Source organism: Ictalurus punctatus, chromosome 3, assembly GCF_001660625.3.
Source record: "Ictalurus punctatus breed USDA103 chromosome 3, Coco_2.0, whole genome shotgun sequence".
NCBI lineage: Eukaryota > Metazoa > Chordata > Actinopteri > Siluriformes > Ictaluridae > Ictalurus > Ictalurus punctatus.
In genome coordinates, this window is record NC_030418.2 from 26,802,880 (window position 1) to 26,814,890 (window position 12,011).

The window sequence follows — 12,011 nt, forward strand, 5'->3', positions numbered from 1 at the left end:
CCTCCAGGGCTGGGGGTTTGACTCCTGCTTCCACACTGTGTGTGTGGAGTTCTTCCTGTGTTTCAGGGGTTATCTAGGGTCCGTAGTGTGTGAATGTGTGTGCATTTGTGCCCTGCGATAGGTTGGCACCCTGCCCAGGGTGTCCCTGCTTCATGCCCTAAGTCCCCTGGGAAAGGCTCCAGGCTTCCCGTGACCCTGTGTAGGATAAGCAGTACAGAAAATGGATGGATGGATGGATAGATGGATGTTTGACCTAATAATGGTCTTCGCTTACCACATAGTCTACCTTAACATGTCTTTCTCTGAGTTGCTGAAACTGCTTAAGGGAAAATCGAACAAAATTTTGAAAGCTCTGCACATCCTCTGTCTGCAGAACTCTGCATAAATTTAATTAAGCGCCCTGTCTCTCACGTCACAAAACAACCAAGGTTTCACCCACAACACGTAAAGACACTAGTAATATTAAAACTGTAATTGTGGAAAAAGAATCATTTATTTTGAAAACAGTCTGACTGTCCATTAGAAAAGTTTGTTGGGGCAGTTTGAATGATACTTTCCACTGCAATGAACCCACTGTGAAACCGTGCCGCTTATACACTGTATAACAAACACTGGGGAGATCTACATGATATCATTTTTAATCACGCCATCCTTACTCTAAATCACAGGTTCCCAAACCTGGTCCTGCACATCTTAGTGCATTCAGTTTTCCTTCTCCTAATATACCTGATTCAATCAATTAGCTAATTAACATCCCTTCCTGAGTTGAAGTGGGTGTGTTAGAGAAAGGAAAACACAGAGCAGAGGCTAGTCCAAGATCAGGGTTGAGAACTTGTGCACTAAAATAATACTGCTGTCAATAAGCTCTAACTCTTTCAGTGTTTGTTCAGCACTAGACATTACATTTATTTTATCTTGCTGCGGTTGCATCCACGTGCCCGATTTTGCGCTAGTCTCCGCCCCCTGCAGCCCCGCCCACCCCAGCTGTGGACATAGAGAGAGAGAGAGAGAGAGAGACCAAAGAGTTTTATGCTAATAAGCCCAGGCCAAAGCTGCTGCCGCTGAGCGCGAGAGCTCACTGGAAACTGCGTCGTCACCACGGAAACCTGGACTGCTTCCGCGTGAAGGTAAGCGCGCGCTGCATTTATGCGACGCTCAACGCTATAGGAAAGGATAAACGTTTGCCCCGATCGGGTCCCAAATGCTTCCTTACTGCCTATACAAGTAGACTATATAGGATATGAAGCAGTGGTTTCTGTAGGTAATGAGGTGCACTGTATAGTGCAGTGAGGAGACATTAAGAGCCCTCCAGGCTGCTCTGTCCGCTGCGGTCACATTTGCGGCGCTGGCAAAGTGAAGTGAGTTACTTTAGTGCTTTAGCGCACACAGCGTTGTAAACAACCTAACACGCTCGACACTTCCAATCGTAGTGCCATGTGGAATTAAATGCGGTGCAACCTCGAGCGTGACACTATCCTCAGGGCCGTGCGTGGGTGTGCACGAGCGCGCGCGCGTGTGTGTGTGAATTGCCGGCGTCAGGAGGATTTGTCATTAGTATTCTGCAGAATGAGAAAGGCGTTAAAAATGGCCAAACGCAGCATCTCGTGGAGTATAATAAGGAACAGAGCAGCCGGAGACCTGTCCAGAGAAGTTTTTTTTGTTGTTGTTTATTATAAGCTTAGTTTCACCTGATCCTTTCAAGCATTTGCTTACTGTAGCCTATGTGGGCCAGTGCGCATTCTGGATTAGCGCAAAAAAAAAAAGAAAAAGAAGGGTAAACTTGTGCAAAAGGTCTACACTTGATGTTGATCCAGACATTAAATCTATGGATATTAAATGTTTTTTTTTCTTTCTAGCATCTGAGCTGCACTAATGGCATGCAGATAATGCGGCATGGGTTTAGGAGAGCCTCCAGCATGCGCTTATATGGCCAACTCGATTTGCTGTGTCCATTAGGACTAACATTTTTAAAGACTCCTCAAGCAAGGCGTGAAGTGAAAGAAAGTTAGACTAAACTAAAATATGAATGAACTCGGCCATGGTAGCGTTCACACGTGCTTTCCTTAATCAATGTGGCCTCATCAGTCACTCTTTTAAATAAATAATGCGTTGAATGGATTACTCTTGTACTTCTGGGATCACACTGCCCAGTACCTAGTAGATATCAAGACCCAATTTATTCATTCATGCATTCATTCATTTATTTATTTATTTCAGTAAACACTTTGTCCTGGCCAAGGTTGCAGTGGATCCAGAACCTTTCCCCAAAACACTGGGTGTCAGGCAGGAATATATCCTGGATGAGATGCCAGTTCATGACTATGCACACACACACACACACACACACACACACACACACACACACACACACACATACACATATTCACATCTTGAGATAGTGTAGCGTAGCCAGTCCACCTACTGGCATGTTTTTGGGATGTCGGAGGACCTATGTATACATGCGGAGAACATGTTAAACTGACACACACACACACACACACACACACACACACACACACACACACACACACACACACACACAATAACCTGAATTTAAGATTGAACTGGGGGCCCTGGAGCTGTGAACCATTGCGTGGCACCATCAAGCTGCCATCTAAACCATCACTAAATATTTTATTGTGTTCTGATAAATCTTAGGACCTTATGATCAGGGATACCATCCATCCATTTTCCATACCACTTATCCTACACAGGGTCGCGGAGAGCCTGGAGTCTGTCCCAGGAAACTCAGGGCACAAAGCGGGGTACACCCTGGACGGGATGCCAACCTATTGCAAGGCACAATCACACACTCACACACTACGGACCATTTGGAAGTGTCAATCAGGCTACAATAAATGTCTTTGGACGGGTAGAAAACCGGAGTACCCGGAGGAAACCCCCCAAAGCACTGGGAGAACATTCAAACTCCACGCACACAGGGCAGAAGTGAGATTTGAACCCCCAGGCCCAGAGGTGCTAGGCAAATGTGCTAACTACTAAGCCACCATACCCCCGGGCTGCCATAGGGAAAGGAATTAAATTTTATTTATTTATTTATTTCCAGGGAATTCAATTGAAGTTAAATATTGCTATAGAGGTTCATTGTATTGTTTTGAAACATGAACTAACAATTATGTTTGAATGTTATTACATCATAAAATACTAGAGCCTATACTGCTATAATATGTAAATGCAGGCCATGTAAGACGATGTGGAAGGAGGGTTGGTGGTGTTTCCGATTTGCACAGAATCTGATTTCTTGATGGAGATGAAAGTATAAAATATTTTTGGAAGGCAGTTGATGAGACTGTTCTAGTTAAGTGTTTTGTGGCGGTTATGACAAATCACTTCATTCTTGTGATCCAACAGATTTCAATATTATAAGATGTAGTACAATCAAAATATGTAGTAGTGTAATTGCAGTGTCGTGGTTTGTTTATATCACGCAGCCCAAGTAAATAGGCGCATCAAACCTGTGGCTCATCAGCAAACGCAATTTATGAAAGATTCTGTGAAGCAAAAGGTACAAAAGAAAGCGAGGTCAGAGGTGAAAGTCAATCTCCCTGCTCTGAAGTTGAGCACCACTTCAGCCTGATTGCCTTTGAAGGCTTTGCTTCTGCATATTAAACATGTAAACTGAGCAGTGTTTCAACCACTATGCCTTGTAAGGTCACGTCTTAAAATGTTTTTTTTTGGTGTCGTTGCTGTAGGATATTTTGAGGAAATATTTCAGGAAGAATGTTCGATTACTTTAAATGAAATGTGTTTCATTTTGGACATAATACAAATGAACTGAAAATCCCAGAGGTGGTCCAGTCAGTCAAAGAAAGGAGAGATGCAGGATCTTTCCTGTTCAGCAGTAAAAGAGGCATCAAGCAAATAATGGCCATGGAAATGATTATACTGACCTTCAGGATGACTATTCTGGAAAGTAAATAACTCAAAGAATATACTGGAAAATGCAACAAATATGATGCCGAAAATGAAAATAATGAACCTAAGCCATTATGTCATTGTAAATAGGTTAGAGATTTTTTTTTTTTTAGCAAATCATGAAATGTGTCTAGCTTTTTAAAGACGCAATATCCTGAAAATTCATTTATATACTGTTATACGGTGGTGTAACTTTGTATTTGCGTTTAGTTTGTGGTACAGTATTTTTCAAGGAAATCTGTAATTCAGTGATATTAATATATACACTTTTTTTGCTAAATACTCAGGTGATGTTCTAACTTTAAGGCGAATTAAAAATGTTTAACACTGACCTATAGTGGGGGCGGCACGGTGTCAAAGTGGGTAGTGTTGGCATCTCGGAGCTCCAGGGTCGGTGGATCAATCCTGAGCTCAGCTTACTGTCTGTGTGGAGTTGGCTTGTCTCCATTTTGTGAGTTTGGCATGTTCTCCATTTCCCAAAAAACATGGTTGGGTTACTTTAAATTGCTTTAATTGCACAACACATCAAACCTTGAGGTGGATGGGCTACAACAGCAGAAGACCAAGTCAGGTTTCACTCCTGTCAGAGAAGAACAGGAATCTGAGGTTACAGTGGACAAAGACTCACCGAAACTGGAAAAAGACCAATGCGATGTTTTTCCGATCTTGATTTGTCCACTTTTGTTGAGCCTGTGGCCACTTTAGCCACAGAGTCCTTTATTTAGATAATTTTATTAGCATTGATCTGACAAATATATAAATGAGCAAGTACACAGGTGTTCCAAATAAAATGGCTGGTGATTGTGAAATAGTAGTGCTGAAATGTTAATGCCTCCTGTGATTGAATGGTTTTGTGTTATTGTAAAGGTTTATTCCAATAATCACCTTTATGCTAATCAGAAAACTCTTTTCTTAGGCTGTTGCCACTTGTGTACAATTTTTTCACAGAGGAGAGTACCTTTCTTTAGACTATAAAACATTCAGAAGTTTTATCCAAGATCCAAAGAAAGATGTTACTAGAATAGTGTATGTGTCTATAGACCTCATAAAAGAGCTAAAATCAACTAAATTCTAACATTTGGGTGAAATTCCAATGCTTGACTATCTGGATCACAGCGTCCCTAGTCTGATGAATAATTTGCGTTGGCTGATAAATTTTTTATAACTGTTGTGTAGAGTCATATTACTTGTGTGCAGTGCAGTGAGCAAGCAGGCGGAAGTCTCAGGAAACACGGGCACGATGATTTGTCTTCACCAAATCTTCAACAAATTTCAGTCCTTTGGTAATGCTGTTGAAGTGTGTTATAGATTAGTCTGTATGTCTGGGCAAAACTAGAGATGATGAGAGCTTTTTTTAAATAATGAGGCACTGGCAGTGTATTAAATTTGTCACGCTCTCAGATGATTTGATATTTTTGTGCAACCGGTGGGAAGGACAACCGGTGAACCAGCGACAGGGTGATGGGCGCCCAAGGCTCATTGATGTGCGTAGGGAAGGAAGTCCGATCGAGAGTAGAGTAGATAGAACAGAAGAGTTACTGTAGCACAAATTGTTGAAAAAGTTAATGAAGGCTATGATAGAAACGTGTGAGAACACACAGGGCATTGCAGCTTGCTGCGTATGGAGCTGCACAGCCACAGACCATTCAGAGTGCCCATGCTGACCCCTGTCTGACCCCGAAAGCACCTACAATGGGCATGTTAGCATCAGAACTGAACCATGGAGCAATGGACGAAGGTGGCCTGGTCTGATGAATCACGTTTTCTTTTCCATCATGTGGATGCCCGGGCGTGTGTGCCTCGCTTACCTGGGGAAGAGATGGTACCAGGATGCATTATGGGAAGAAGGCAAACCGGCGCAGGAAGTGTGATGCTCTGGGTGATGTTCTGCGAAGAAAGCTTAGGTCCTGGCATTCATATGGATGTTACATTGACATGTACCACCTACCTAAACATTGTCAGGCTATTGCATCGTCCTGCCACACTCCAAAAATTGTTCAGGAATGGTTTGAGGGACATGACAAAGAGTTCAATGTTTGACTATCTGGATCGCAGCATCCCTAGTCTGATGAATAACTTGCCCTCCAAATTTCCCAGATCTCAATCCGATCGAGCATCTGTGGGATGTTCTGTACAAACAAGTCAGATCCATGGAGACCTCACCTCGCAATTTACAGGACTTAAAGGATCTGCTGCTAATGTCGTGGTGCCAGATACCACAGCACATCTTCAGAGGTCTTATGGAGTCCATGCCTCGACGGGTCAGAGCTGATTTGGCGGCTCAAGGGGGGCCTACACAATATTAGGCAGAGGGTTGTAATGTTATGGCTGATCGGTATATGTTGATGACTGCCAATCACCTGTAAATTCCCAAGCATGTTCACAGCACTGTTGATTTACCGTTAGTGATGCCTACAAAACTCCATAAAAGCAAATATCACAGATCATTGTAACACCACAGACACACAATAACTCTGGATTTGTTCAAACAAATCATTTATGGATTTGTTTTCAATTGCTTTCTTTCAAATCATTAATATGAAATGTAATTTTGTTTCACAATTTAAAAAAAAAATCATGTATAATTGAAATATATGAGCTATTTAAACTTGACAGTAGAACTCGTATATAAGATTCCGATAAATAATGCAAATGATATGACTTGAAGACAAATTTCAGGCGCTCTTGTAGGACACAAATGTTTTTCTGAAACTGACTGGATTTTCATGAATACCATATTTCAGCTCTTGTGAATTATTTACAAGTAAATCTGTTCCTATCCAGTTTGATAAATGAGGCCCATTGATGTTGTAGCCAATGTATAGAAATGAGAAGGGTCTGATAATGGCATGTATATTTCACGATAAACACACACCAGCATGGAAATGATTGAGGACTCTTCTGCCAGATGTTTCAACCATGAACACCTGACTCGCTCTGTCCATGTTGTGTCAACCCAACTGCCTAGCAACCCTCCATCGTCCGTCTTCTCTCTCACCTTCATTCACCCTATTGGCTGCAACATGTGTGATAATGGTGCTCAAAGTGTGTGTGTGTGTGTGTGTGTGTGTGTGTGAAGGTTTTCAAGGCTTATGTGCACACAGTGTTATGCTAATAAATTAAGATAAACAAGGCAATGAACAAACAATTTGCGGTTCCATTTATATTGCGCTGACAGATTTCTCTTTTCACTTCTTGCTTGCATAGCAGCTTGTTGAGCAGCTGGCATAAAGAGGGCGAGAATGGTTTGGCTGGGGAGACCTCTCCTTAAAGATGCAAATCACTTAGACAATGTACAAGCTTAAGCATGAATGTGTGTATGTGAAGCTCTGTGATCACAAGACTATAGATGTATCTTCTCATACAACACATTATGAATGATTGAGTTGCAGTAAGCAGGTTTATAATAGCCCTATGATGGCCCTGCTGGCTCACATGTATGTGTGCACCTATCTGACACATTTGTGTGTTATCGTTTTTTAAAAGCGCCCAGCATTACTCAACAGTGAGCTCTGGAGTCTTCCGTCATGGTGTTATGCAGGCCTTCGTTATGGAAACACTTGAAATGGTTGGATTATCAGTGAGCTGTTTTTAGGTGTGGCGGAACAGTCCGCATCCCCCGGGCAAATTATCAGGCTTCAGTCGCATAACCGACGGCTCTGAAACAGTTGTCACAGTCTGCGTTCCATGAATAAGTAGGGACATTTTCCCCACGAGTACGTTAGCATTGATATAGCAATTTAACTTCATGACTAAATGACTAAATGAATGGTATCAGTATGATCTGATTATAATCAAGAAGAATTTTGTCAAGGGACGAGTAATGGAGTAAGCTAAAAGAGCTTTTTCCCCTTAATTTGAGCCCAGCTAAGGTCAATTAGTCTCATTTACAAGGCAGCTAATATTTCTAGCGCAGAGGCTACACATTTGTGTAAACAATTATCACCACAGTGCAGCAGTCATCAGTCTGAGTGCAAAAATATTTATAGACTGTGACATGCTCCGTGTGAATACCCCTTCAGGGCACATAGCACAAGATCCAGAGGATAGAATTGCATAAATTATATATAGCATTGTAAAAGTATACAGTTTTTCAACAGAACAGGAATCATCAATTATGTATAAGCCAACAATACAGGTGGTGTTACTGTACCAAAGAGATAGGAGTACACTATGTGGCAAGTTTTTATTTTAAAGTATCCATAAACTTTATCAAATGTTTTTATTTTTACTAAATACTTTTGAGCATATTAATTTGTTAATTGTTTAAAGATTGGTCAGAGTGGACGCACGGAGGCTTAGTGGTTAGTACGTTCGCCTCACACCTCTAGGGTTGGGGGTTCGATTCCTGTCGCTGCCCTGTGTGTGCGGAGTTTGCATGTTCTCCCCGTGCTGCGGGGGTTTCCTCCGGGTACTCCGGTTTCCTCCCCCAGTCCAAAGGCATGCATGGTAGGCTGATTGGCATGTCCAAAGTGTCTGAAGTGTATGAATGGGTGTGTGAATGTGATTGTGCCCTGCGATGGATTGGCACCAGGGTGTACCTGCCTTGTGTCCTAGGCTCCAGGTTCCCCGTGACCCAGTAGGATAAGCGGTATAGAAAATGGAAGAATGGTCAGAGTATAAAGCATTGCCAGTTGCTGCATTATTTTAAGAAATACTGTAGGTAGTTAGTACAGGTTTATTTGATAAACATAGTCCTTTTCAGATATTCAAATTTTAGCCTCAGTATTTACATGTTTACAATAATTTTCAGCCTATTTACCCAAGCTATAGAGCTTTTTATTCCTGAACTTTCCACAGACAGAGCACATTAGTTCCAAGTTGACATTATTTATAAGCCTCCTTGTGTTTGAGCTATTGAGGTTTGGATAAAACACATTCATTTCAAGTGACCAGTAAAGCAGAGACTAATGACTATAAAAACTCAATAAAAAATAAAATAACTTTCATATTGTTGGATTGTGATTTCTAACACTTTAACAAAATTAAAAAGTATGCATCACAGACCCCTTGGCTATGCTTCATGGATGGATGCTTCCTGGGTGTCCCTGGATGGATGGAAGGTTGGCTTTAAGTGGTAGATAAAGCATGGTGAGATTCACAGTGAGTCTCTCACCTGTCTGACTGTTGGAGTAGTTTGATATATTTTATTGACACTGTTTCAGTGCTGTAGAATAGTACACACTATGCCTGACTACTTTTTTTTTTTTTGAGAAGGCAGACTGCAAAACAGTGGGTGTCTTTTATTTGTATCCTCTAAACGCATCCCCTGAGAAGTTCTGTCAGGTTAGCTTAGGTTTAGCAGCAAAGATTATGAACATTTACAAGAATGTGACTTAAGATATCATGTCAGGAAATGAAAATGCTATTAAAAAAACCTGAGTAGAATCCAGAAATTGTCAAATATGCTTAAATATCACGCAAAAAAGTTTTTTTTATGCTTGGCTGAAGAGGAAAAGTTGGTCTTTTGATAAAGGTGAGATGCAAAAAAGGGGTTGTGAATAAATGATGATGTAGGGGCATAGGTCACATGTTTCAGCAGGATATCTAATTATAAACATGGCCTCAGAGGACTCTCATGCTTGGACAGACTAAGGTACAAAGGTATCTTTCTAGGTATCTTTCTTCTGTTGTTTTTCAGAGTCAGTAGAAATGTCTCTTTAGTGTCCTAAATTTTTGTAACTGTGACCTTAATTGCCTTCCGTAAATTGTAAACTGTTGGTGTTCCACAGGTGCATGTGCAATAACATCCTTTAAACCCTTTCCAATAAAGATTTGTAAAGCTTATTTGGATTTTACAAAATTATATTTAAAATACAGTCTCCTGAAAAAGGGCCATTTATTTATTCAAAGACCCCAGGCACACTGCACACATTTCTGTATTTGTATTCAGACATACTACACCTTCTGTGATATACAATTTACAGACAGAGGATATGATTTTTTCACTTTTGTTTTAAGACTTTATGTTTTTAAGCCATGAGTAAGAGATAAAACAGGGATGGCAAGAACATGATTTAAAACGTTACTAGTTCTGTATGGCGTACAACCAGCAGCCTCGCAATTATGTAACCCATAAATGCCATATCTTTTACACTCACCTCCAATATGTTTACATTACTGTATTAAGGATTGCCGTCAGTGCGGTCTCAAGTGAAATGTAGATGGAAAGTCAGACACACAATGACTCACTAATGAAAATTAGAAATACAGTTCAGAGCTTTACTATGGGCTATGCTTGGTGTGATTATGGCTCAGTCTGGCTTTCTGGGATGACCACATAACAGACCACACAAGGCTGTTTATCAGGCCAGAAATTCTGAGAGAGCTACGCATGCTCGACATCCTCTCTCATCTGAGACTGAGAGCACTTGTTGTCCTCAGCAGCGCCTGCCTGAGCTGATCAGATCCATGCCAGGAACCTTTGACTCATTTTTATAATGCTGTTCACTTTCCAGACCATCCATACACAATGAACTAGATGTTTCTGACATAAAATGGCACTGAAGACCCTTACATGAGCCAGTCTTCTGTTCTCTGTTCTCTTGTGCTCCTGTTACTCCATGTGCTGTTATTATTGCTTGTTGGTTGCTCTGACTCCTCAGCTCAGTAGTAATCTTAATGGTTTGCTTTGGTCACTGAAAGTTCAGCAGTGGTCAGACATGTGACTAATGATGCAAAAAGGCTGCTTTAATGGAGGCCTCTTTGAACTGGTGAACATGTCATGAGTTGTAAATCATAGGATGTCTTTGATTTTACAGGATCTAGAGTAGTAAACAGATTCACCAATGAAGCAGGTTCTGTATGAAACATCTAAGCTGTTTGGTATCATTCCTTGCACTCACAGTGATTACAGTGGTCTAAAATAAGACATCCCTGGATCCAGTCCTGCTGAGTAAAAGACGAGTCGCATACATTTCCATTTACGCCACATTGTTTAAACGTGCAGCTCCGAGAGAATGGAAGGACCGAAGTGGGGCGAGTGTTGTCAGTCTAGGCTTAAGGCCAACGTGTCTGTTGAATCTGTTTACCATACTGAGTGGGTCTTCTCAATTAAAGAGGGCCGGCTGTTGCTCTCTGGCTCTCTTTTACAGCCATGTTTGGAGCTGATTGCCGTGATCCTCACCATCCCTATTCTATCTCTGCCCCCCTCTGCCATTTGTTGGAAAAGCCAGAAGTCAAACTCTGTTACGTAACTCGTTTTTAACTCTTTTACTGAGCACACCGGACTCCTTGTTCAGCTCTTTTGTGTACTCATGCTGCAGTTTTACAATGATCTCATACTGAGAGACTCCAGAGTGATATAGTAAATTTCAGCCTGTTCGTTTTTTTTTTTTTTACAGATGTGTAGAGTGGAAGAGAAAGCAGCCAAAGGTGTATAAGATGTGCTACAGCTGTGTTGTAGAAAGTTCTGGATTAACACGTAATGTGTTTTATGTGTTTGTGATCATAGATATAAATGCTATTTATGAAAAGCTTACTTCAGATGGTCATGTGAAAGTGAATTTCATTAGGTTTGTATAGCTTCCGAAAGGCTCATGTTAGCTGACTGAATGCCCTAATGTCAGCTGAGCTGCTGTTTACAGTCGATCTGCAGCAGCCTTCAATGTGATTTTCAACCACTGAGATGAGATTAAAGCCTGAACTCTGCAATTTAATGACCTGATTTATTTTCCTTTTCAAAATCATCACTTGTTATCTGTAAATGCCTTACTTATCTTATGGCATCACTGGATTTGTGACATGCCTGTAAGACTTGTGTTTTATACTTATGCCAGCCTTTATGGGAATGTGGCAGCCTTTATGGGAACTGAAATCAGACTAACCGCCCTTAACTAGCATGTGGCAAATATGACGAATTCTCCCTGAGTGCCCATGATATCTCAGCAAATTGTTCTCAAGCTGGTGTTGACCTAGAAAAAACTATGGACCCCCTCCCTCCATTCATTGGGCCCTATTTCTAGTCTCCAAATGGCCCTTAAGAAATGATGCATGATGCATGTTTGAATACTGAGTAAGTATGAGATATTTATTTTCTTATTATTATCTCAGTAGGGTCAGTACCCTCACACAGA

The 12,011-nt window shown here is 41.2% G+C and overlaps 1 protein-coding gene across 5 annotated transcripts in view; it reads left to right on the top strand.

The window, feature by feature from the left end:
- Positions 1-1,009: 1,009 nt before the first annotated feature.
- Positions 1,010-12,011, top strand: part of LOC108263511 (sorbin and SH3 domain-containing protein 1) — a 57,912-nt gene continuing 46,910 nt past the window's right edge. For 4 of the 5 annotated variants that reach the window (XM_053679828.1, XM_053679829.1, XM_053679827.1 and 1 more), the window contains exon 1: positions 1,043-1,127. The gene's annotated coding sequence lies outside the window, so the exon portion shown is untranslated. Of the gene's footprint in view, positions 1,128-12,011 lie in introns of all 5 variants that reach the window. The other variant, XM_017464386.3, reaches the window with a different exon arrangement.